This window comes from Protopterus annectens, chromosome 6.part0 (assembly GCF_019279795.1).
Source record: "Protopterus annectens isolate FY-2018-M chromosome 6.part0, PAN1.0, whole genome shotgun sequence".
NCBI lineage: Eukaryota > Metazoa > Chordata > Ceratodontiformes > Protopteridae > Protopterus > Protopterus annectens.
In genome coordinates, this window is record NC_056737.1 from 581,575,751 (window position 1) to 581,600,152 (window position 24,402).

At 36.5% G+C, this 24,402-nt stretch overlaps 1 protein-coding gene across 1 annotated transcript in view; it reads left to right on the forward strand.

Moving 5' to 3' along the window:
* Positions 1 to 24,402, forward strand: part of MDGA2 (MAM domain containing glycosylphosphatidylinositol anchor 2) — a 4,933,289-nt gene that overhangs the window by 1,928,188 nt on the left and 2,980,699 nt on the right. The gene's annotated exons all lie outside the window — the stretch shown is intronic.

Consider the following 24,402-nt stretch of genomic DNA (forward strand, 5'->3'; position numbering starts at 1 on the left):
ACTCCTCGGTATATAGAACATCAACATCTGTGTCGTAACTGAAACCTGGTTCAAGGCTCCAGATAGCACTCCAGCACTACCGGTCTACAACTCATACTACACATTTCGGCCACAGAACACGGATCGAAACACAAAAGGAGGGGGTGTATCCATATTCATCAAGGATACCTACACCTCCAGGTTAGTGGCGCAGCATGATACCTCTGAGATCATCCATGAACAACTAACATTGGGCAAATCTGCAATGCAAATTGTGGCCTGATACAGATCACCCTCCATGACCCAGGACCACCACTCTGCCTTTCTGGAGACACTGAAAAACATGAAGATCTTACCGAACTCCCTGATATTGGGTGATTTCAATTACTCTACAATTAACTGGGAAAAATACTTGAGTACAAACTCCGGGGCTCAGCACTTCCTGGAATTTATCAACTCAAATGCCCTGGATCAGCTAGTAAACTCCCCTACCAGACATGAAAACATATTGGATCTGGTCATCACCAGCATGGGTGACAGGTGTTCCACACCGGAGGTCAACCTGTCACTGGTTAGATCAGACCATAAACTAATCACTCTGGATGCCCACATCCCACCACCACCACCAACCAAGGAAACAACAGTGAAAAACTTTTCTGAAGCAAACTTCACCTTACTTAAGACAGAGGTGGTAAGTTTCACAGCCCCCACGCTAAAGGATAACGCTGTCCAAGATGCAGAATCCTTTATAAATGCACTCTGCGAGAACCTACAAGGATGCATGGATCGTGCCATCCCTAGCAAAACCAAGACTCACTCCCCTAAGAGAACAAAACCAGTCTAATGGAAACCTGCCATAAACAGGTTATACAATTAAAGGAGGAAACTAATTCAGAAAAAAGGCAAATCCCAAGAAGGAAAGACATCCCTGATCAGTATCAGTAACAAACTGAGGTCTCTCATAAAATCATCCAAGGCCAACTTCGAAAGAAAATAGCCAAGGATTCGAAAGATAACCACAAAGCCTTCTTTAGCTATGTCAAGAATCTAAGTGGCAACTCACAGATATGCTCTGAGCTAGTGCAAAATAGCACAAAATATACTGAACCTACTGATATTGCCAACATCCTGGCAGATAGATTCAGTGCAAATCTCACCCCCCTCTCACCTTCAAAAGGGCCTACAACAATACCAGAAAAGTGTAGTGTCCCAAAAATCACAGATGCACAGGTGAAAACAGCCCTTTCAAAAGCCAAACCACAGTATCAGTGGGGCCAGATGGTGTCCCAGGATGCATCTTGTACAAACTACAGAACGAACTAACCCCCCATCTAAACACACTGTTCAACCTCATCCTCTCCACAGGCTATGTGTCCATAGAATGGTGCACAGCAACGGTTATTCTGCTCCACAAAGGAGGGGCCATAACTGACCCTGGTAACTATCACCCCATAAGCCTGACTAGCCTGGTCTTCAAGGCTATGGAGCACATCATCATGGATCTCATTAACAAAGACATTGAGAACCTCCAAACACTTGACCTGACCCTGTTCGGCTTTGTTAAGGGCAAGATCATGCCTACTAAACCTGGTTGACTTCTTTGAGACAGTCACCAAGGCCATAGATGAGGGAAAGTTGGTTCACACAGCCTACCTTGACCTCGCCAAGGCGTTCAACACCATTCCTCACTCAGGTATTATAGAAAAACTCATCAACCTGAACATAAACCCCTACGTCACAAGATGGGTTGCCAACTGGCTTACAGACAGAACTCACATGGTAAGAATAGCGGGCTCCAGATCTGACTCTAAACCAGTCACAAGTGGTGTCCCACAAGGCTCGGTCCTAGGACCCCTACTGTTCAGCATATACTTCTCAGAAGTACAGGCAAACACAGGAGGACTACGGCTAACCAAGTTCGCCAATGACTGCAAACTGGGAGCCATAATTAACTCTCCAGCTGACACAGACATCCTCCAAAAAGGCCTTACTGAGACGGACACCTGGTGTCAAAGTCATGGCCTCAAGCTAAATGCCAAAAAATGCACAGTCATCCCATTTGGGAAAAACAAAACACCCACGAATTACCACATAGGTGGCAGCCCCCTTAATACAGAAGAGGTAATAAGAGATCTGGGGACCCAGGTAGATAGTAATCTCTCCTTTGACAATCATATTGCCAAAGTAGTTAGGAAATCCTTCTATGTGGCCCACCTAGTTACTAAAGAGTTTGCATCTAGAAATAAAGAGGTTATAGTGCCCCTCTACTCATCACTCATCAGACCCATCATAGAGTACAATGCCCCATTTGGGATGTACCTCACAAGACACTTCCAACAGCTGGAAAGACCACAAATGTACCTCACCAAGAGGATTACTGGCCTCAAATATATGTCCTATGTAGACCGACTGAAAAAACTCTGGCTGTACTCAGTGGCATATCGCTTACTCAGAGGTGATCTCTGCCTGACTTACAAAGCCATGTCCAACTCAGAATTGATGGACATGCTCCACCTAAAGAAATCCAAGTCACTGCGAGCCACGCGCTCTAGTGAGCTAAACCTCGCAACAACAGTAAATAAAACATGCTGGAGGGATAGGTTCCTGTCACAGAGACTCCCCATGCTTTGGAAAAAAATTCCTATCTACATTAGGCAGAGCCCCTCACTAACACTCTTCAAGAGAAACTTTGACGATTGGATGGGTAACAGAAAATACACCCCTGGGATCACTTCATTAGCTCTGCTTGACAGAGGCTCAGTTAATTAATTAATGGGGCAGTGAAAGCCGACACACTCTGGCTAGGCTTATAAGTGCCCTTGGGCAGATAGCCTAGTACCTACCTATGAACCTACCATTTACCAATTACTAATCAAGTAGCACAGTTTACTTGTGTAATTAACTGAAGGGAAGTTGAGAGTAGAACAGGTTTTATACTACAGTGTGATGTAACTGTATGTGGTCTGAAGAAGTCCTGCTATAAGCGAGACGAAAAGCACTTAACAGAAATAAAGTGTAGTAGGTTTTTACAACTGGATTGTGCTTTTTATTTTACAACAGTGGAACATTTTATAGCTGGAATATTTGGTTTTTCTTTGGATTACTTCTGGACTGTGCCTGGTTTGTGAAGGGGTCTGTCCATTTTGGAGATTCGCATGTATTTCCTTGTTGCCATTCTTTCTAAGTATATTTCAGATTTACTAAAGCTCTAATAAAACTATCAGCTGATGTTCAAAAGTTCAATTAAAACACTCTAGATGAATCTCAGTCTGAGTATAACCATCTTTTCTGAGTTTTTCATGGGGATGGGAGACACTCCTCAGTGTCGCCAGTTTAGTTGCAAAGAGTCAACCACCTAGTTTGTATTACTTATAAGAAAATGGAAGGGGGTGGCATAATAGTTAAGATATTTACCTCACAGATGTAAAGCACAGGGTTTGATTTTGACCTCTGGTTATTGGTTAGGCTTATAGCAGTCTATGAACAGATAGTCTAGTATTTTCCTATGAGCCTATGACCCCTCTGGGTAGTTAGACAGTTAAACACCACCTGACAGAGTATGGCTAATCAGTTTAAAGAAATGGGAATTCATTAGATCGGAATTCAAGATGTATCTGCTTAATAAGCTGCACAGTGTTCATCAGCCTTAAGCTTTCCACCAGGAAAAGCAAGACCACCTCCACTTATGTTCAAGCTTCAGCTATTTGCCAGTCATATCATGGAGAGCAGTATTAAACCAGGGTTCTCAACAAACAAGGTGGACAGGGCATACCTGAGATGGGGCAAACAGATCCAAAGCTGCTTTATCTGCTGTATTGCACACTGCAAGCAACTGTTTAGTTCCACTAGTACTGAGCAATGAAGGAACTGGTAGAAGGCAAGAGAAAACTGATCGGGTGTTATATCATTTAAATTCCTGCATGCCACCGGTTCAAGATTGGGTATTGCAAACAATGTAAAGCCACCTAAAGTCATTCAAAGTGGTGGTCAAACCAAGAAGCAGCATGCCTGAGTTTGACAAACAAATGGGACACCAATTCAAAACTATGACCTAATCCATTTGTTGCAGAAAAAGTAACCTGAGTGAAGACAAAACCCTTCATGATACAGAGAAATACATTAGAAGGAGATCAAGGTTTATTGGAGATAAGGAAGGAGATAACCGATAAGTAATGATTTTGTACCACTTAACACTGGGGCAATGATAATGTCTGTAAACTCATAAATAAATATCCTAATACGGTATGGAAGGTGTGCAAGGAAGAGTCTGTAGCTTGCTTTGGTACCCATGACACACTAATAAGACTTAGTAGCTGCTGAGATCTTGACTTGGTAAAAGTGGTTATATGTTTCCTCTTGCTGCTCCATTTACTTGGGTATGATTTTGAGGTATTGCAGAAATTCAAGTTGTTCACTGCAGAAAAAGTTGGATGTGACTAGCTTACTGAAGTGGTGTGAACATTACAATGACAATGGAAAGGTATGAAAATGAAAAAAAAGAGATTCTATGTGAAAAAAAGAGAGAGAGATTAATTTCATGGCTGAGGCCTGACCCGGAAACCACATGGATGGCAGTAACATACTACTGTGATGTTGTGAAAAAGATATTGGAGTTACTTTGAAAGAGATTATGCATGCTGTTATTCATTTATCAGGAATCATACTTATAGATATGCTAGAAAAATAGAAATGATTCAAACTGATTACCCATCATGTTTTAATGCCATCCTTTTACAAACATTTACTCATTGCATAAGCCACATCCAGCGTAACACTGTCTTGATCTATTTTTGCATTATTGATGTACATATGGAAAACATCATCCTTTTCATAACCTTTGCAAACACTCATTAACTCCAAACCTTTATATACATGTTTAGCAGATCATGTTGGATTGTTGATGCCACCTTTAGGCCTTGATGTAAGGTGACTGTCTGTACCAAGACTTCATAAATTAGTCTTTAAAAACATGGAAAAGTATGATTGTCATAGGAGTGGAGTGGAGTGTCCTGTTAAGAAAAACAATTTCTTATAGGATACACAGGAATTCTTCTTTCTTGATGACTGTAGAGGCAAATACTGATGCAGCTATTATCACTTATTCCAATTACCGCTTGACTTGATTTAATTTAATATGAGACTATGAACTATATTTATAGATATGATTAAGTAATATAATAAACAAGATTCACTAAATTATTTTTGACTGTGAAACTAAATGTTAAAGGTATTGTAACTGATAGACTTTTGTTCCAATGATGACTTAACTAGCCATATTTATATATTTGTATTCTGAGCTAATATGCATGTTACACATATGTATCTATGTGTATGTAAACACACGGACATGCACTGATTCTCTGGTTGCCAGTGCAAGATCACTGTTATAGCAGGGTTGGTGTATGTGCCCTTTCCCTGCCCTTGTGTGATTTTGAAGGTGGTATGTGACTGTGTGTGTGTGTGTGTGTGTGTGTGTGTGTGTGTGTGTGTGTGTGTATCTGTATATATATGTGTGTGTATATATATATATATATATATATATATATATATATATATATATAGCTATAGATATAACTTTACAGATATAGCTATAGAAATATAGATGTACACAGCAGGGGGTATTGCAAACCTGCATGAAACAGTGTTTTGTGATTCACATGCTGCACGTTTATGTCATGGAGCATGGGCGTTTCAGTGTTGGCATTTTGAGTTTCCATTATTTGATGATAATCAGTAGTGTGATGTTTTATAGTTCTGATTATCTTGTATATGTGCAAGCACACACACACACACACATACACGCATACGTGTAATAGTAACATTACATATAGTTAAACCTTCTTAACAGCGAACGTTTTAATGCTGGCATAAGTGATTGAATAATTGCATGATCTCTTCTGCCAGCATTATTTAGTGGGAGGTTGCAGAATAGTGAGGAGATGTAATTTGCTCACTGTTATGCAGTGTTAGAGTTGGTATACCTATTTATCTATATATATTTATATGGATTTACCTCAGTTCATCGAAATCACATATTATTGAATCTCATTTTGTTGACACTCAAAATATCGAACTTCCCACTTCATTGAAGCTGCGGAACAACAAAGATTTTCCCATGGTAAGTAACCACTTACCCAAAAAGAAACAAAACCAAACTGCAGCATCCCTAACTCACCCAAGTGGGGGGCTACATCCAACACCCACCTAATGTGGAGGGCTGCGCCCCCCTACACCCCTGCCCAACTAAATATATTAACTTCGAGATCACACTACAGTTGGGAAAAGGGCAAAGTTCACCATCTTGCACAGCGGGTTACTTACCCTGGGAAGTTCTTCATTGTTACTCTGTTTCGATGAAGTGGGAGTTCAATATTTTGAGTGCTGACAAAGTGAGATTTGAGAAAATGGGATTTTAACAAAGTCTGTTAAACCCATATACGTATATATATATCAGATGTGGGGGTGCAGTGGGACTTAACCCCTGCAAAAAAATCTTCATATATATATATATATATATATATATATATATATATATATATTCTTATTTTGAGTTTTGATTCTTTAGCAGCAATACTTTGCTGCTCACTTTCCTGGTAGTTTGATGTTGTGAAGTACATCCATATATGTATTTATATATATAAAAACACATCTATGAACACATACATAATTGCTAATCAGTTTGTTAAGTGTGTCTGAATATGGAAGTAAATATTGTTGTATATATTACCACACTTAGGGTTTTTGTAAAAATGACTTGACTTAATTATTTAGGTATCTGCAAAGAAAAGCTACATATTTATTTTTTCTATATTTTACTTTCACATTTATTAAATGGTTGGTGCACTTTTCCAAGTACTCTTTTCATGCACTATCTGTGTCAATATGCCACTGAGTACAAATACAGAGTTGCCACAAAGAAGACAATAACTTAATAATTTATATCATAATGAGTATTCTTTCAAACAAAGAACATGTTAGACAGTATGGTACAAACAGTAACCAAAAAAAAAAAAAACAAAACAAAAAAGAGGGGGATTAATGGGTATGCAAGTTTATGGCAATGTTATAAGTGACGGAAGGAACAAAAACATACAATTTGATGAGAAGAATCGAGAATACATTGGAAATGATACAGAGATAGGATCTGGGAGATGGTGATGACCAGGAATAAAGTTAGTAACTTGGAAATTGACAAACTTGGGGTGATAAATCAATAATTGTATTAGTGCAACATGACCCAACTAGAAAATCTGAAAATATTATATTTCCTTGGACTTTGTTAAACTTGTAGGGGACTTTAAAGCATATGCCCTGCTTCATGTTGTTAATGTTTAGAGAATAAAATCAATAACTTAGAAAATGGCAAGTGTGGAATTACAAAGCAATAATTATACTTGTAAAACATGGCAGAACAAGAGGATTTGGAAATACTGGATTTTTGTGAACTTAAAAATTATGCCCTACTTCATGTCATTAGTCTTTGGAAAAAATACTTGGAAGAGAGGAAGAGAAAGGAGAAAGTTAACTGCAAGTTTTTTTTTTTCTTCTTCTTAATGGTACTACTTTAGTGGTACATGGATTTATTTGCAAGCTATGACATAAAGTTTTTTAGGTTATTTTTAAAGGTGTTTTGATTGCTAATATAAACAGGTTTTTTTTTTTTTTCTTTATTCCCTTCTTCTGGCTTATTCCTTGCTCAGTTTTAAGAAATGTAGGCACTGCAACATAAAAAAGGAGACAGGAAGGGTCTGGTTAAGAGAGCATGACAAAGTCAAAATTAGTGTGCTTTTTCTCATGCTTGCATAGGGGAATGACTGGGCCCTTGGCTTTATCCAGTAATAAGTTTTAACAGAAAGAAAATAAATTAAAATGAATATTGAACATTGTAAGGCAGTTATTCTGGTTAACAATGTATTCTTAGTTTTGTGTCTGGCTCGCATCTCCCTAGAAGACAGTCTGCTAAAGAGAAATGGCTTGGAAAAAGTGTTTACTGAAAGCATTCAAGTGTTTTCTCAGCTGGGAGAGCAATTAAGATAAGACAAACCAGATAGCACTTACTAAAAGCATAGATTATACCATGCGTCTTACCATGAATGACCTTTCTTTTTGATTAACCCTAGTCTGTCTGTGTGGCTATCATTTTAGAACTTTTGTTATTATTAAGAAGGTAGAACTTCAAATTTTGAAGATGTACATAGTTTTGTGTGTTTTTATTAAGTTAATATGTTTTAGGGGGTATTGGAAGGTGTTTTTTTTTTTGAGGGCTTTCAATAAAACAAAAAGTTTTATAAAATGTAACATAGGCTCAAATGGATATGACACGAAACAGCTGTATAAAAGACCAAGCTGCCAAACAATATATGTGTGTAACATAAATGTTGGAACTAGACATTTAACAAAAAAGCAGTTAAACATAAAAGGTGGGAACAATAACTATATAAGAAAATGATGCTCTCTGTATGGTCTTTTATTCTGAATGGTCTCAGAAATAAATACAAATAGAAAGAGTAGTGAACTATATTAAAATGTAGAGTGCAAACAGTTGTGCTACAGGAGATATACCTGGAAAGAAGTGAACATGTGAATTTGATAAAAAAAGGTTTTCAGGTTGGCTATTCAACAGAATACCTGTGGCAAAGGAAAAGAGGAGCACGTACATTAATTGCAAGAGGAGCTCCAATAGTGATAGAAAAGGGAAATAAAGACAATACTGGTAGATTTGTAGCACTAAGGGACTACAGAAAGGCAGCAGTATTACACTGGCATGTATTTGTATTCCACCTTAACCTGTTATAATGGAGCTTAAGAAATTTCTGGGAGAAATAATCAGCTTTCAGCAAGGAATATTACTTATAGGTGGGGACTGAAATTTGCTTTGCAACATTGAAGATGTGTCTGGGGAGCACAGAAGGGAAAATGTAACAAATGAGGGTAGATTTTTGAAGTAATTTATGAAAATGTTTAGCATGGAAGATGTGAATTCAGTACTAGGAGTTTTGAGTGAATTTGCATATTATTCTCCACAATGCAAAACTGGGCTAGGCTAGATAGAATTTATATTTCACAGGAACATGTGCACTTAATTGAAGGTCTTGAAATGCACCCAATAACTATTTAATGGGCCAATAATAAGTAAAGTAAAAATACAAGGTAATGAAATAAAATTGAGACACTCACTTTTCCACCTATCTGTTGAAAAGAGAGAATTTAAAGAATGGGTTTTGGAAATTATTCAGGAGCTGTTAGAGAAGATAGATATTTCTTCTGAAAATATAGCTAGGGAGTGAGATAAAATTAAAGTGGAGTTTAAAACTGTGGTGGAAATATAGGAAAGAGAGATATGGGTAACAAGAACTATTTAGCGGGACTGACAAATGTTAAAGTATTTCAAAATAAGGGGAATCCCACAGAACAAGAAGAGCAGCAACTACAGCATGTTAAACAGAAAGTAAGGGATTACCTCAGTAATATGCATGAGCTTAGAAAGATTGCTGTCAAGCAGCTGCTTTTTTGATAATAACTTGTTTAGCACAAAAAACTTTTAGCACAACAAAGTAGAAAAGGCTGTCACCAAGCTTAGGGGGCCTATAATGAGAAAGATAATAAGAGATCCTGTAGAGGTACTAGAAATATTTCAGAAATGTTATGAAGTCTGTATAGTGCAGAGAAATATGGAAATCAAGAAAAGTTGCAAATGCAAATGTTTATGGAAGAATTAAATATGCCCAGGTTAGAGGTAGATGAGACTCGGTTACTAACAGTTAGGATAGGAGGGGATGAGATGTAAAAGGTGATGTATAACCAATCTACAGGAAAGTCCCCAAGAATACATGGTATTCCTATGGAAGTTTGGAAGCTAGGAGGGAAAAAACTGATAAAGACCTGGAAGGTTTTGTTTAACATTATTTTAAGAGGAGGAGAAATACCAACATCCTGGAAGAATGTGGTGGTAGCTATAATATCTAAAGAAGGTAGAGATCCATTGGGTCCAGTTTCACAACTATAAGAATTAATCAGAGGAACTTAGAAAAGATTGGAAAGCAAGACTGGATATGCAATTCACAAAGAGACAGTGGGAGGGTATATGTATATATTCCAAATATGCAACAAAATCTAGATTTAGGATCATCACTTAAAAGTGTTTGCATAAGTATTTTTATACTCCAAGTAGACTCCAAAGAAGTTTTCTTCAGGTAGTCAGCAAATATTGGAGGTGTGATAGGAAAGAAAGAAGTAACCGGGAACACATTTTCTGGGGATGTAATGAGTTGGCAGACTTTAAAGATGCAGACTGCTTTGTCAGAGATACTAGGTTAGCAAACTGGTGTAACTAAGGAAATTATCTTTTTGAGCTATGATAAGGAGAACACAAAAATTAAAAAATGAAATGGACCCTAAAGAGAGTCCTGTAGATTAAAATCCACATTTAATGAAACTAGAACAATGTTGAGCACTTTTGTTCCCTGTCACACTGGGACTTCATCAGAATACATCACATTCATGTTCCAAACCTATTTAAATATACAATAAATAATCACAAGTGGCTGTTAAATCAACCAATAGTAAAAAATACAAATATCACATGATGTTCCATTAAAATAATAGAGACTCCATCAGAAAGGGAAGCTATAATACTAAAATTGTTTATTAAAAATGCAATTCCTAGCATTGTAGGCATTATGTATAAAACCTATATTTATACAAAATTAAATAATGTGTTACTTGTGTTTTAATTATATTTTAATTTCATCGGGGAGGGGGTGAAATGGATCCCATTACAACCTGTCAGCCTTTTCTTTTAATACAGATGCTATAGAAATAGAATCATTCAACCCAGGTGGGAACATAGCTGCTAATCTCAATTGCCATTGTAATTCCCTGTTGTTTAACAGGTTTTTCCAATCACCCCCTGGGATTCAGATTAATCTGCTCAATAATACCAAAAGTGAATTTACTAAATTCTTTGTATACAAGGGAATGCTTGTACAAAGCATTACTTTCTTTGTTATTGTTAATTTCATACAAGTGCTCGTAGATCCTACTTTTCAAAGCCCACTCCATTTTTCCAACAAAAAACCCTGCACAGCTTTCATACTTGACCAAAAACACTTTTCTGGTTGTAGTATAATTACCCTTCTTAAACACAATTTTACTTTGCATTTTATTTCGTAAAATAATCTCCAAATCCTCTGTGTTATAAACACACTGGCTACAGTAACCACAGGGCTTTGTACCTATACCACCAAGGCTGTTTCTCCAAACGTTTTTTAATATTTGCGCCAGTTTTATTAATAAACAATGGCTCATTTCCTAATATTCTATTTACTTCTTGATTAATTTTAAAGATGTTCCAGTTTCTTGTGAAAATATCTTTTATTTCCTTTGAGACATGACTATATTGTGTGATGCATGCTTTCTCAAAATTCTTGGACACAACAAGGTTATCACTATTAATATTAGTATGGAGGCCCACACCAAGAAGTGGTTTGTATCTACCCCTCCAGTCATTGTAAACCTCACCAATTATATCCCCCACCATTTTCTTTGAGTAACCTCTCCCACAAAACATATGTCTTGTTTTAAATAATTCTTCCCTAACATCTTCAAAATGGTAAGACATTCTGGCTACACAAATAGCCTGCCCTTCCACCAAACTCCTTTTCTGGGTTACTGGATTACTACTGGTGAATGGTAGATATGAATTACAAAATGTGTCCTTACGATAAATGTTGGATTTTAATCCATCTTTAGCTAGGATACAGAATTGGAATTGCCTAGGCATAGTAAGGGCTTGCTAAGTCTAAGTATGGTGGCTGCTAAAAAATCAAAGTCTAAACTAACTTTACTAGAAGTAGTGAATATAGTAACAGAGGTAAAGCAACAGGAATTGGGATCTTTAAAAAAGGGAAGGAGCAAACTGCATAGGAATAAATGGAAATTGTGGGAACATTATATGCAGAGGAGAAAAGAGGTTTAGTGGTTTTATAGTAAAGTTTTTAAGTTATAATTCATGGTGCCTTGAGTGGGCTTTTTTATAATAATTTTCTTAATTTACCACTATGGGCCGTTGGTGTTCCTGTGGTTGCTGGTCTCATACTGTTTGAGGTTTAAAAGAAGTCAGTAATTGAATGAGCTATGTAATAGTTGACAATGACTGGATATATTTACAAGTGATGTATAATGTTTACAGGGTCTGTGATGCAAAATGTTTGCAACTAAAATCGTGTTAATGTGGTTTGTTTTCATTTATACAAATGTATGATTGCCTATATCCTACATGATAATTTAATAAAGTTTTTTGTTTAAAAGCAAGGTGTAGCTAGCTAGAGAGAGTACTTTACAAAAATGCCAGCCAAAAATATATGAAACAAATAACCAAAACCTTGGCTGAAAGAGCAGTCATGACAATGAGATGATTTTTAAACAATTTATTGAACCAAGAGTTAAGCAGTATCATCCTACCATTGGGACTTTATCAGAACTAAAGTACACTTCCTTAGAATCAATTTATATTGTGATAATTCATTAATCCTTTTTTAAAAAACAACCAATCTCCATAAAACCATATGAATACAACTAACCACCATAAAACCATTTCATAAATATTTAAATAAGTAATTAAATGAAGCTAGATCATTTATTTAAAAAGATACTCTCACCATTAAATACTATATAAATTACCAATCAACCCCGAGATCAGAAAGAATACCCCAAAGGTTTCAACAAAGAATCCCAATGACAGGAGAATTATATGAGTTAGCTCCAGAGGAAGGTAAGGGGGGAAAGGCAAAGGATTTGAGTTAGAAACAAAGCAGTGTTTAAATGGTTTGGGTTGTGCTATAGAGTTTCCCCGTGAATACCCTGTACTTAATACGGAAACACCTATTAATTCTGTTAAGACAGTTACAACCTTCAATGAGTTCAATATATTTAATTATAGTAGTTTGGATATTGATCATAGACATTTTTCTTGTTAACAAATGATTTACATTTGTGTTCAAACAAAAGATGGACTTGGGGAAGTTTTACTTGATTTAAAATTATATGTAAGAAAGTTAAATTTCAGCATCTTGTTTTCTAATAAAAATATTCCTCCTTCCAATAAAATGAGGGTTCTACAGTTGGATAGGAAAAGCATCTATAATCCACCTTTGCACCTCTCACTCAAAGAATATACACACATGATATTCATACATGTTTTGTGGGGAACCACTGTTGGTGTAAAAGGAATTTGATCCATGATGAGCATGAATCTCTGAGAGAAACTATAAATAATAGGGAGATCAGTGTTATAAAGCCTGATATAGGAGGGGGAACTGGGGTTATGCAAGCTATTGATTACTCCAGCAAGATATTTGTTTTGCTCAACAATGACCAAAAATATTTTAGAATATGTATAAATGAAATTAATGTAGCTTGCAGAAGAATTGCTGCTCATATTTATTGTTTCTTGATGGAAGGGGCAAATGACTGTAATACTTGTATTTTTTTAAAGTGTAACACCCTATATTGCCTAATATTTTGATATCCCTGAAGTCCACAAATGTATTAAGAATTCACCTATATGCCCCTTGTGTGGGCAGGCGGATCCAAAACTCATCCTTTGATTTATTTATTGACATGAAAATTAAAAAAAAAATTAGAGCTTTGTATAAGTATATTTTAAAGGACTCATAGGATTTTGTAGGCTGTATAAAGCTAGAGTTTTTCATTGGTAGTTGTTATGTGGTAACTACTGATGTTTGTGATCTATTTTCTTGCATATATAACATAGGTATGGAACAGTTTAGAGACTTTCTAAGCAAAGCAATGATTTGGCAAATAGGGACATTAATATGAGTTGTGATCTTATAGAATTTGTAATGAGTAATGATTTTATGTTTTTTGAAAGAGAATATTTCAGGCAAATTATTGAGGTTGCTATGGGTACCACATGTGCTGTACTATATGTAGACATTATTATGTGGAATTGGAAGCAGAAACATGTCTTCAAGTCTTCATTCAGACCCTATTTAGTAACCTACTTAAGAATTTTGGATGATATTTTTATAATATAGAATTGAGATGAAGAAGTATTGAAATAATTTATTGATTTTGTCAATGGTACTACTAAGTTCTTGAAATTGACTAGAATTTTTCTGATCAGAGAATTAACTGCCTTGATGTACTAATAATTAAAAACATTGATAAACAAGAATATAAGTCTAATTATACTTATACAGGAAGCCCACATTTTCTAACAGTTATTTACATTTTAATAGATGCCACCCATTTAAGTTGTGGAAAAGTTTGGTTAAGGGCCAAATGGTTTGATTAGCCAGAATTACTGATAACCATGATTTGGAATGTGAATAAAGGATATTAACACACATGTTGATTGAAAGAGGGTATCCACAAGAACTATTGGGTGACCTTTGTAATGAAAGTATTAAGGGTAGGGATGAAAAGTTTTGTCCACTTTTAGGTAAAGGTCTCCCTGAAACTTGTAGTAGATGAATAAATGATAAAAAAGATGGGTTCTTCAGTTTAAACTATGAACATAGTATGTTTCTCAAATATGGTTTGGAGATCAACACTGTAAAGAATTTTATTAAAAGGAACTGGAAAGAACTTGATATTGATCCTGAAGTCAAAGAAAATGTGGCAATAAAACCTTTATTTATTTTATTTATTATTTATTTTATTTTATTTACATTTGTCAGTCAGGTTGTGTCCGGCAAGTAGGCCATTTTTAGCAGAAATACAGGGAGAAAAGCTCCAGTACACTAACAGTTTAGTTAGGAAAAACAAGTAGTCGTGAAACAAGTATTAACAACAATGCAATTAACAAAATTACTAAGAAACAAATAGTTGTGACACATATAGTAGAACATTATACAGAGATATTGATAACTTGAAAAATAAAAAAATCTATCAGAAAATGTAAACAAATCCAATCAAAACATGGGTGCTGACGAGAGGTGCACTAGAAGAAATTTGTGAAGAACAGGAGAAAGAAATTAGCCAGTTGAAATACAGGGGCAGAGCCAATTGCCACTGAAATAGACTTTTAGTCTTTTTTTAAATGAAGAAATGTTGGGACTGTTTTGGAAGTGCCAAAGAAGAGCATTCCAGTTCTTAGCTATTGTATTGGAATAGAGGGAGTCACCATGATAGTTGTAAGATTGGGTAACTTTTAGCATTTGTCTGTTGGAAGACCTTAGGGATCTGCAATTAAAATTAGGTTGGACCAAGCCTGAAAGGGCAGGGCAGTTAACTGGGGTTGTGTATGACTTTGTGGCCAAAGGTAAATTGGTTTAGAGTTAACAGGTTGGGAAGTTCCAGTCAGTTGAGTTGCTGAAGAGTGGAGCATTGATGAGTTTTATGGGGATGATTGGCCACAAACTTAGCTGTTTTATTATAGCAGGACTCTAGATTATTAATGTCAGCCTTATGTAGATTGATGAAAGTGTCTGAATAGTAGATGAGGTAGATAGTAAGTGAGATCTAGCTGTGGCTAGTCTGGCTTAGTGAATAAGGTATGATTTATCCCTATAAAGAGCACAAAGTTTGGTGTTGACTTTTTTGATTGTTAGGGAGATATGCTTATCAAATTTTAGCCTGTCATCTATTGTAACTCCTAGAAGCTTGGTCTGATTAATATGTTCAAGTTTTGTTCCATTAAAGGAGAAAATAGAGAGAGGTAGTGAGCTGAGCTTGAGTGATTTCTTTGAGAAGATCATTAACTTAGTCTTGTTTGGGTTTACGATGAGTTGATAGATGGAGAGGTCATTTTCAATGTCCTCAAAAGATTTTTTGCATTTTGTGTTGAAGTTCTTAGGGGGAGAGGGCTGAGCAGACAAGAGTAGAATTGTCTGCATATTGGATGATGGTGGCAAGTTGGGTGATGGAATTTAGGTTGTTGGTAACTATGACAAGGAGGAGGGGACTAAGGGAGAATCCTTGGGTTACAAATGTGGATACTGGTAGTAGTGGGGAGAGTTCGTTTTTCCAATTTGTAGCTTGTTGACAGTTTGACAGCAGCCAAAACATGTTAGGGATGATGAATTGAGACTGATGCAAGTTTATTGAGTACCAGTTGGTGGGATATGGTGTCAAAGGCTATTGACATATCCAGAAAAATTGCTGAGACAAGTTGTCCTTCATTTCTGAGGTGATGAATAATATCAGTAAAGGTTATTAGTGCTGTGTTTGTACTATGTTTAGGTCTGAAGCCATGCTGCGAGTGGATAGCAGGTTGTTAGTGGTGAGGTGATTCAGGAGCTGTTGGTGTATACATTTTTCTAGGAGTTTGGCTATGGAAGAGAGGATGGCAATTCGGTAGTTTGAGATATCTCTAGAGAGGCCACTCTTGTGAAGGGAAATGATGTGAGAAATTTCCTGGAGGTGAGGCACATACTGTTTGGAGATAGAGTGATTGATTAGGATGGATATGGGGTAGACGATGGAAGGAGCAGCTACTTTTAAGAGTTCGTTAGGTAGTTGGTCTGCAGCAAGACAGCAGGGTTTTAGTTTACTTAGGAGGTTTTTTTAAGTAAGTAGTTTGAACGGGTTTAAAAGGGAAAGAGTTTGTGTTTTCAGAGGCAGGGGAGAGGACTGAGTGGTAGGTTTTGTTTGCTGTCTAGGAATTGATAGCGTTGATAAAGTGAGCATCAAACTGTGAGGCTATGGGCTTGGAGGTATTAGAATTGGAGAGGGCTGGGATGGATGTTTTTCCAGGGTTAAGGAGGTAGTTAATATTTTGCCAGAACTTTCGCAGGTTGTGCAGATGCTTCTATTGGGAGGTTTAAAGGTAATTTTTTTAACCATTGGTGATTTTTTCTTAGTCTGGTTTCTTCATTTCTAAGGAGAAATCAGTTTTGTTGTTTGTGGTATGATATAGTGACCAGGCTCTGTACCTTTGTTTAATTAGAAGTTTAGTGTCATTAGATAGCCATGGTAATTGTTTGGATTTGGAGTGTATTCTCCCGGTGGGGGTAAGGTCATTTAACATGTCAAGGAATTTGTTGTTGAAGTATTACACTGCAAGGTCTAGTTGTAAGTTTTTTAATGGAGACTAGTCACAACATTGAAGCAGTAGATTAAATATATCAGAGGAGAAATTATTTTTGCTGCATGTGTATTTGAAGAGTATGTAAGCTTGGGTTTGAATTATTTTTCCTATTAGAAATGTTGGGACATGGCCACTTAGTGTAACTGATAGGCAGCCACAGGTTTGGATTGTTGGTTAATATCCAGTCAAGTAGAGACTGTTTTCTGGAATATTTGTCAGTGTGAGTGGGACAACCAATAGTGTGGGTGAAATTGTTTAGGTAATAAGGTTAGTGGGGCAGTTAGAGGAGCAGGAGAGCCAGTCAAGATTAAAATCACCTAGGATGATAGTTTATTGGCTCAAAGAGGAAGCAGACCAAGAGAGGAAGGATTCTATGCTGGGAAGGTTGTTAATAGGGGGCAGTTAGACTGCTATATTATTAATGGCTTTGTGAGGATTAATTTGCAGGAGCGTCATTAGTATTTCATTGCTGGGGATGACTGGGGAGGTACAATTTAGTTTTTCTACTTTAAGAGAGTTTTTAAACATAATTGCTGCACCACCACCTTGTTTGCGTAGCCTGTCTTCTCTTATAATATGGTATCCATTTGTTGTAATTTCAGAGTCTTTGATGTGGGGCTTTAACCAGGTTTCTGTTATGACAGATATGTCTGGAGAGTAGCTGGCCAAGGTAGCATGGAAGTCACTAACTTTATTTACAAAGCTTCTGAGATTGATCTTGGTTATTAGTAGATCTGAGTTAGAGGTAATGGTAATGAAGTAAACAGAACTGCACCAGTGAGATTTCAGTTTGGTATGGAAGTCGAGTCAGGGAGGTATTTTTGATTAGGAGGGAAGTCACCGTTGGGACCTGGGCTGGCATGGACATTTGCCTGTAGTTTAATGTGTGTTAAGGAGTGCAATACTAGTTTTTTAAGTTTGTCCATTAGTCGGTTATATCTCTTAGTGGAGAGCCAAGGGGTGGTGGAGTGTATATGTTTGAAAGGGAAGAAAAGAGATTTGCAGTTGTAGTATAGATGAGGGCAGATGTGACTATAAGATTTTACTTGAAGTAGAGGAGTGGTTTGTGTGAGTGTTGGCGAGTGATAGTGTTTGAATTTATAATTGTGGAAATCAGTGGCATTATAGGCTAGATAAAGAAAGCAGACAAGAATTGTGTAGTAGTTTAATAAGTGGCAGAGCACAATTGTGGCTGGAGATGAAAGAAATATAGGGGAGGTAGAGTAGAGTAGTTAGGGGAGGGGGGCTGTGTTGTAGTAATGGAATTAGGGCTGTGAGAACAGAGATGATTGAGAGAGAGAGTGGATCAAAGTATTGAGGTGGGAGTGGGGGGGGAGAGTGATGATTGGTGAGTTGGGTTTAAAAGGCAAAAAAGATTGAAAAAGGTGGACTTAGTTAAGCTATAGGATACCATGGTGGGAAGAAAGGTACTAGGATATGTGGAGCATGTAAACAATGCAGCTTTAATTATGAAAAAGGTATTGAATTACCAAGTTTAAAATATATTTTTTGATTTCATCTGGGACTTAATTGTAAATCTGTGCGGGTAGTATATTTAGCATATATGAACATTATTCTGACGTTAATGATAAGAAAGACACAAATGCCCCATACAGAAATCGCATTAGTTGCAGGGGAAATAAAACTTTTTTTTTTGTACTAGAACAAATAAGGAAAAACCCAAGAGGTGGTCCTTGGGGTTATACCCTGGAGTATAGGGAACTACTGTGGCGAGATTGGATGCAAGTGAAAAGCCAGGGTTAAATGATGGTATTTCATTAGTTTATTAAAGTTAAGGGCAGCAAAATTGCTAATCTAGAATTTGTAACAATAAAAAGGTTTTAACCTAGGCAAGTTTTAATGTGCAGTGGTACATTATATGGTATTTAATGGTGGAAGTATCTTTTTAAATAAATGGTCTAGTTTCATTTAATTACTTATTTAAATATTTGTAATATGGTTTTATGGTGACTGGTTCTATTCAAACGGTTTTATGATGATTGTTTTTTTAAAGGATTAATGAATTGTCACAATATAAACTGATTCTAAGGAAGCGTTTGTTTTATTTCTGATGAAATTCCAATAGTAGGGATAAAAGCGCTTAATCTTGATTCAATTAATTGTTTAAAAATCAGCTCATTATCGCAGCTCCTCTTTCAGACAAGTTTTTTTTTGTTACTAGCTGGAGAGAGTTGTTTGGTTCTCCAGTTTTGTTCTCAGCTTGCATATCTTCTCTGTGGATTTTTGCTTAGGTGAATTTTTCTGGCGTACTCTTGTTTACTCCAAATTTGAAAGTCATGCTGTAACGTGGATTGGGGGTGCTACATTCCTGTATGTTTAATTGTGTATGTGTGTTGTATAGAAGAAAAACTTGGAATCCTATGCATGGCTCCCTTTGCATTGAAAACTCTGCAGATAGCAGTGTCTGTCCACGGGGTCACTAGTAGTCAGATGCAACTCTTGCAAGAGTGAACAAGTGAAGGAAATGTTTACCTATTATTATCAAAGCAATGATACCTTATATTTTCAATACCATGTTTTTTCAGAGCTTTTTGTAATTTCATCAGAGAAGATGTGTTTAGTTGTTGTATTAATCAAGATATTGGTTATAGAAGTAAATATTGGATACTAAGATTATCAGCATTTGAATTTTGTTGTAATTCTTGCTTCTCTTGAGTTAATTAGACAAGATTTATACCTGAAAATGAATATAGAAGCACTTCACTTGAATGTGGTAAATAATAAGGCAGACTCTAAATGACACCAAGGAAAGTTGATATGCCCTGTTGTTAGATGTGTGTGTTAAAACTGCAAATGGGGCAGCATTCATATTAATATAATACATTTAGTATCGCTAGCTCTATTTCATAGACTTTAGCTTTGTAGCTTTGGCTGTTGTGTGTCTTTACATAAAAATATGTTTAATGTAGGCAAGTTATCTAATGTTATCATTATACTTGTACATAGTTTTAACTTGGGAAACTTTATATTAAGTTGGACATGCAGTTTATATAGATATACAATATAAGTCAAGAACTAGACAGAGTAGGTGTTATGACTTTATTATCATTTGGTACATACATAATACATGGTTAATATATAGATATAGTGAAGCCAATGGACTTTATTAGACTAAGACATTTAAAAATAAGATGATGGAAGATACCTCTATTTTGTTGACAGGCAGCAGTAACAGATAATATTAAGGTGGTCAAAATGGGAGCTGTAATGAGCTGCTAAGTGTTATAAAGTATGATGTTATGAAATATATATATATATTTGCTTGAAAATTGTTCTGTTGATTACAAGTAATTGACCTTTACTACTGTTATGAGTAGTGGTGTTTACAGTAGAGAAGTATATTTTATGTCACCTTATACTGTAAATGCCCAGACTGGCCAAGTTATGAAGGTGCTTTATATAACCTCATTAGTAAATGGGCATGCCTTCGTTGAAGGTTGAACGTCGAGCTGGCACATCGGCGTTTGTGAAAATCTACTGCCAATCATTAGCAGACCGGAGTTCCGCTGTGGCGACCCCTAACCGGGAAAAGCCGAAAGACAACAACAACAATCAGATATGTTGCATATGGTTTACTATCAAAATGTCACCAGTAAAAAAAAAATCCTGTTCGTAACACAGACAAAAAGCAAAAGTACAAATATATATCAAGTCACAATGTCGAATCTGCTAAATGATTTCAGCAGATATGACATTGTCACCAAACAGATCACATGATGTCCATATAAGAACTCAGGTAAATAAAATTCCTACACCTCACATCATGTTTTTGCAGGGGCAAGCCCCCCTGCACCCCCCAGTGGGGGTATCTGCCCTCCAACACCCCCTGCTAACTATATATTCCAATTCCAAGATTGCACTACAGTAATGAAAGGGATGAATGTCCTAAACCGCACTGTACAGTGATCTCTATGCAGTACTTCAAGTTCATATTAGTGAATGCTGTGTGCATTCGCTGATATGAACTTTTGAACATGGAGATGTTCATCAACATGGAAAATCGAACATCCATCTTTCAATATTCCATCCGCAGGGCATCTCCATTCATCATTTTGATAGTAAGCCTTTACATTCATTTGATTTATTACACCAGCATGGATATTATTATGGGCAATGTGTTTAACAAAGGATACAGTGCTATACTGTCACATGATTGTAAGAAGATCTCATTATCACAAGATTATAAGGATGCATGACTTTCCCCAAGTATTAATAAATAGGTAGATGTCGTTTGAATTAAAATGTTAAGTGTATGCAGAGCAGGATAGCATAACAGCTGTTGGGTATCTACTGTAGTTTAATTTTTCATCTATAAGAATGGCTCTCTAATGACCCTTTCAGTCGGAGGACACACTGTCTGTGCCCATCAGTTGAGCATTGAGTATCGTATGAACTGTGTGAAAATATAATGGTTTGACTATATTGATGAATGGGATTTTGTTGGACATCAGCCATAATTTGCTTTTTATTATCAAGTTGATGAAGGAAGGCTGCATTGTGTTCAGCAGCGAAATGATGGAATTAGTCTGTCAGCAATGAGAAATCTGCATTTAGTTTAATGCTTATGTGCTGTGTCTCCTGTTGGTTATACTGATGGGTAGGACTGAAAGCTCCTTCAAGGATGAATATGAAATAGCTCAATCATGATTCAATTAATTGTTTAGAAAGGGAGGGGTATGCTGTGCCTATATGATTTGGTTATGTATGTATTAGTATTATGTCGTTATGAGATTATCTCCCAGGATGGGACAAATTTCGGGATTGTTACTACATTATTTGGAGGTTGTCCCTTTTTTCAAGTTTATAGTAGTGTATAAGAAGTTTGAGTAGTTGTATCCTAATAAAAAGGTACCTGACAGAATTAAAACTATTGTAAAGGAATGTTTCTTTTTTTTGGAAGAGCTGATTGCAGACATCTTGATAGGAATGATGGTGGGACAGAGGTCTAGAGGTTCAGCATAAAGTGCATTAAGGCAATAAGCAGCATAGTTATTTGCCTGTACAGTAATAAAGGGTTTATGGGAAAGATGGATGGAAGCACCATATACATTATTTATGATGTAAATGGTACAGTGAGTAATATTGTTACCTTCTTAGCAAACGTTTTTTCTATGAATCTTGGATGATGACTTCTGTACAAAGTTTACATGTCCTCCCTGCATCCATGAGTTTTTCCAGATTGCTTCAACTTAACTTTTCTTCCCAGATGTGGAATCAGGGAAATGATGTCCTACAAAATCCATATAGCTGTGTGTGCCATGTTTGAATAAGTAACAGTGAGCATTCTGCATCAGACTGGAACCCTTTCCAGAATGGAATTTAATAACTTGTACCCACTGGCTGCTTTGATAGGCTTCAGCATGGATGGATGGACGGACAATGATTAAACTGTGAAACTACTTTAAAGTAACTGAATCCAGTTTTTTTGAGAGAGAGAGTTTTGTTTCATTTTGTATTAACTGGACTTTGCTGGATTCTGTTGAAGACATTTATACATTAAATATTGAAAAGAGGTTATATGTTGGTCAATGCAGATACTTAACAGATATTATAAGGTGCTAATGGTATAGATAAAGGTTTTGTGTATATGATATGCTGTAACTGGAAAGAGAACATCAGGATGCAGCCAATCAAAATAATGATGATGTTGTTGTTTTTCTTTCGGCTTTTCCCAGTTAGGGGTCGCTAATGATTGGCAGTCAATTTTTACAGTGCCGAGGTGCCAGCCCAACCTTCAACAAAGGCACGCCCATTCACACATGTCTTTCGAATGCCACTTGACCACAGGGAGGACATGCAGACTCCACACAGAAGGCGCTCCAGCCGAGAATCGAACGGGAGAACCTCTTGCTGTGAGGCGACAACGCTACCGCTGCACCACCGCGGCTTTTAAAAATCCAAATGTTTTACTAAACACACACAGCTTTCAAGCAATGTCTTGAACTTGAAAGCTCTGTGTTTTATTAAAAAATTTTTTTTATCATTATTTTGAGTTGTTGTGTGCCTCCTGGTGTTCGCTCTTTTTGTCATTTTTGTGGAAGATATCTTTGGTCATTCTACCCATTTTTTTAGATATGCTGTAACTGGGAATAAATGGCATGAATGGGGGAAGTGGAGAGGAACAGAGTCTAATACCAGGCTGCAGAAGAATGTCATACTTTTAAAGACCAGGTCTCAGGACTGTTGTTTCAGAGACTGTAACCATTTACTGTCATTGTATTTTAGTTGCCTGTAGTACAGATACTGAATTCAGCATTTACGGTATTTGGAATGGTTTAATGTGTTCTATTTTTGATAGGATTATTAAAAGGTGCGATTTAAAAAAAAGGGGCAGTAACTCAAATTTTAAAATAACCCAAAAGAAGTGGAAAGGGAAAGAGAAATCACAACTACAGCATTTACCATGCTGATCCTAGGCAGTGGTATGACAGAGACAGCCAGGAACAATGATGTCACAAAGTATGGGATACATGTCAGGTCGGCATCGTGTAGCAGGTCAGAATTAATACCCTGGTTTGTAGTTATACCTCCAACAACAGATATCATTTATAGATACCAGCTGGGCCCAGATCACTATAACCTGACCTTTGTAAATTTTAGGATCCCTTAGTGCATGAATTCACTAGAGACCCTGCCCAACAGATGTTCTGCCTCAAGACCAAATGTGGGCATTGAAGTGACCAAAGTGTTCAAATAACTGAAGCTTCCCATGCTGAAATACATCTATATTCAACTTTGTGTCATTTCAGTTTACATTGTCTGCAGCAGATATGAAATATAAGAAATAGTTGTTTCTGACTACACAGAAATGATGCATAAGGTGGTTGTCATGAGTATATGAACCATTAGTATGAACCATATAAATCCAAACTAGCTGCAGCCAGAAGTCCATTGCCAAAACAGCCTCTGTAGTATAACAATAATAAGATGAAATTAAGATTATTGTGACATGTTTGTGCACTTCCTATATAAATAATTTTATAAATAAGTCTCAATCACTATGTCTTAACTTTACTTTATTTGTCCTTTACTAGCATTGCACTCTGTAATTTTCTACGGATTTAGAATAACCAGTGAAGCTCTTTTTTTAACTCCAGATGGGTCTAGGAGGTCCTTTGCAACATTATTAGGGTATGTATTCCCAAACAGTTATAATTTATCATATAAGTAAGAGATAATGAAATAATGATATCATTAGCCACTGTACACTGATGGGATGGCCATGCATCAGGAAATGACCGTCTACATACAGTATATATGAGGTGGTAACTTGGGTAGCTGGAAAGAGGATAGTTTGTGGAATAATATAGATCATTAAGGCATCACAGCATTTATAGCATCTTTGCATA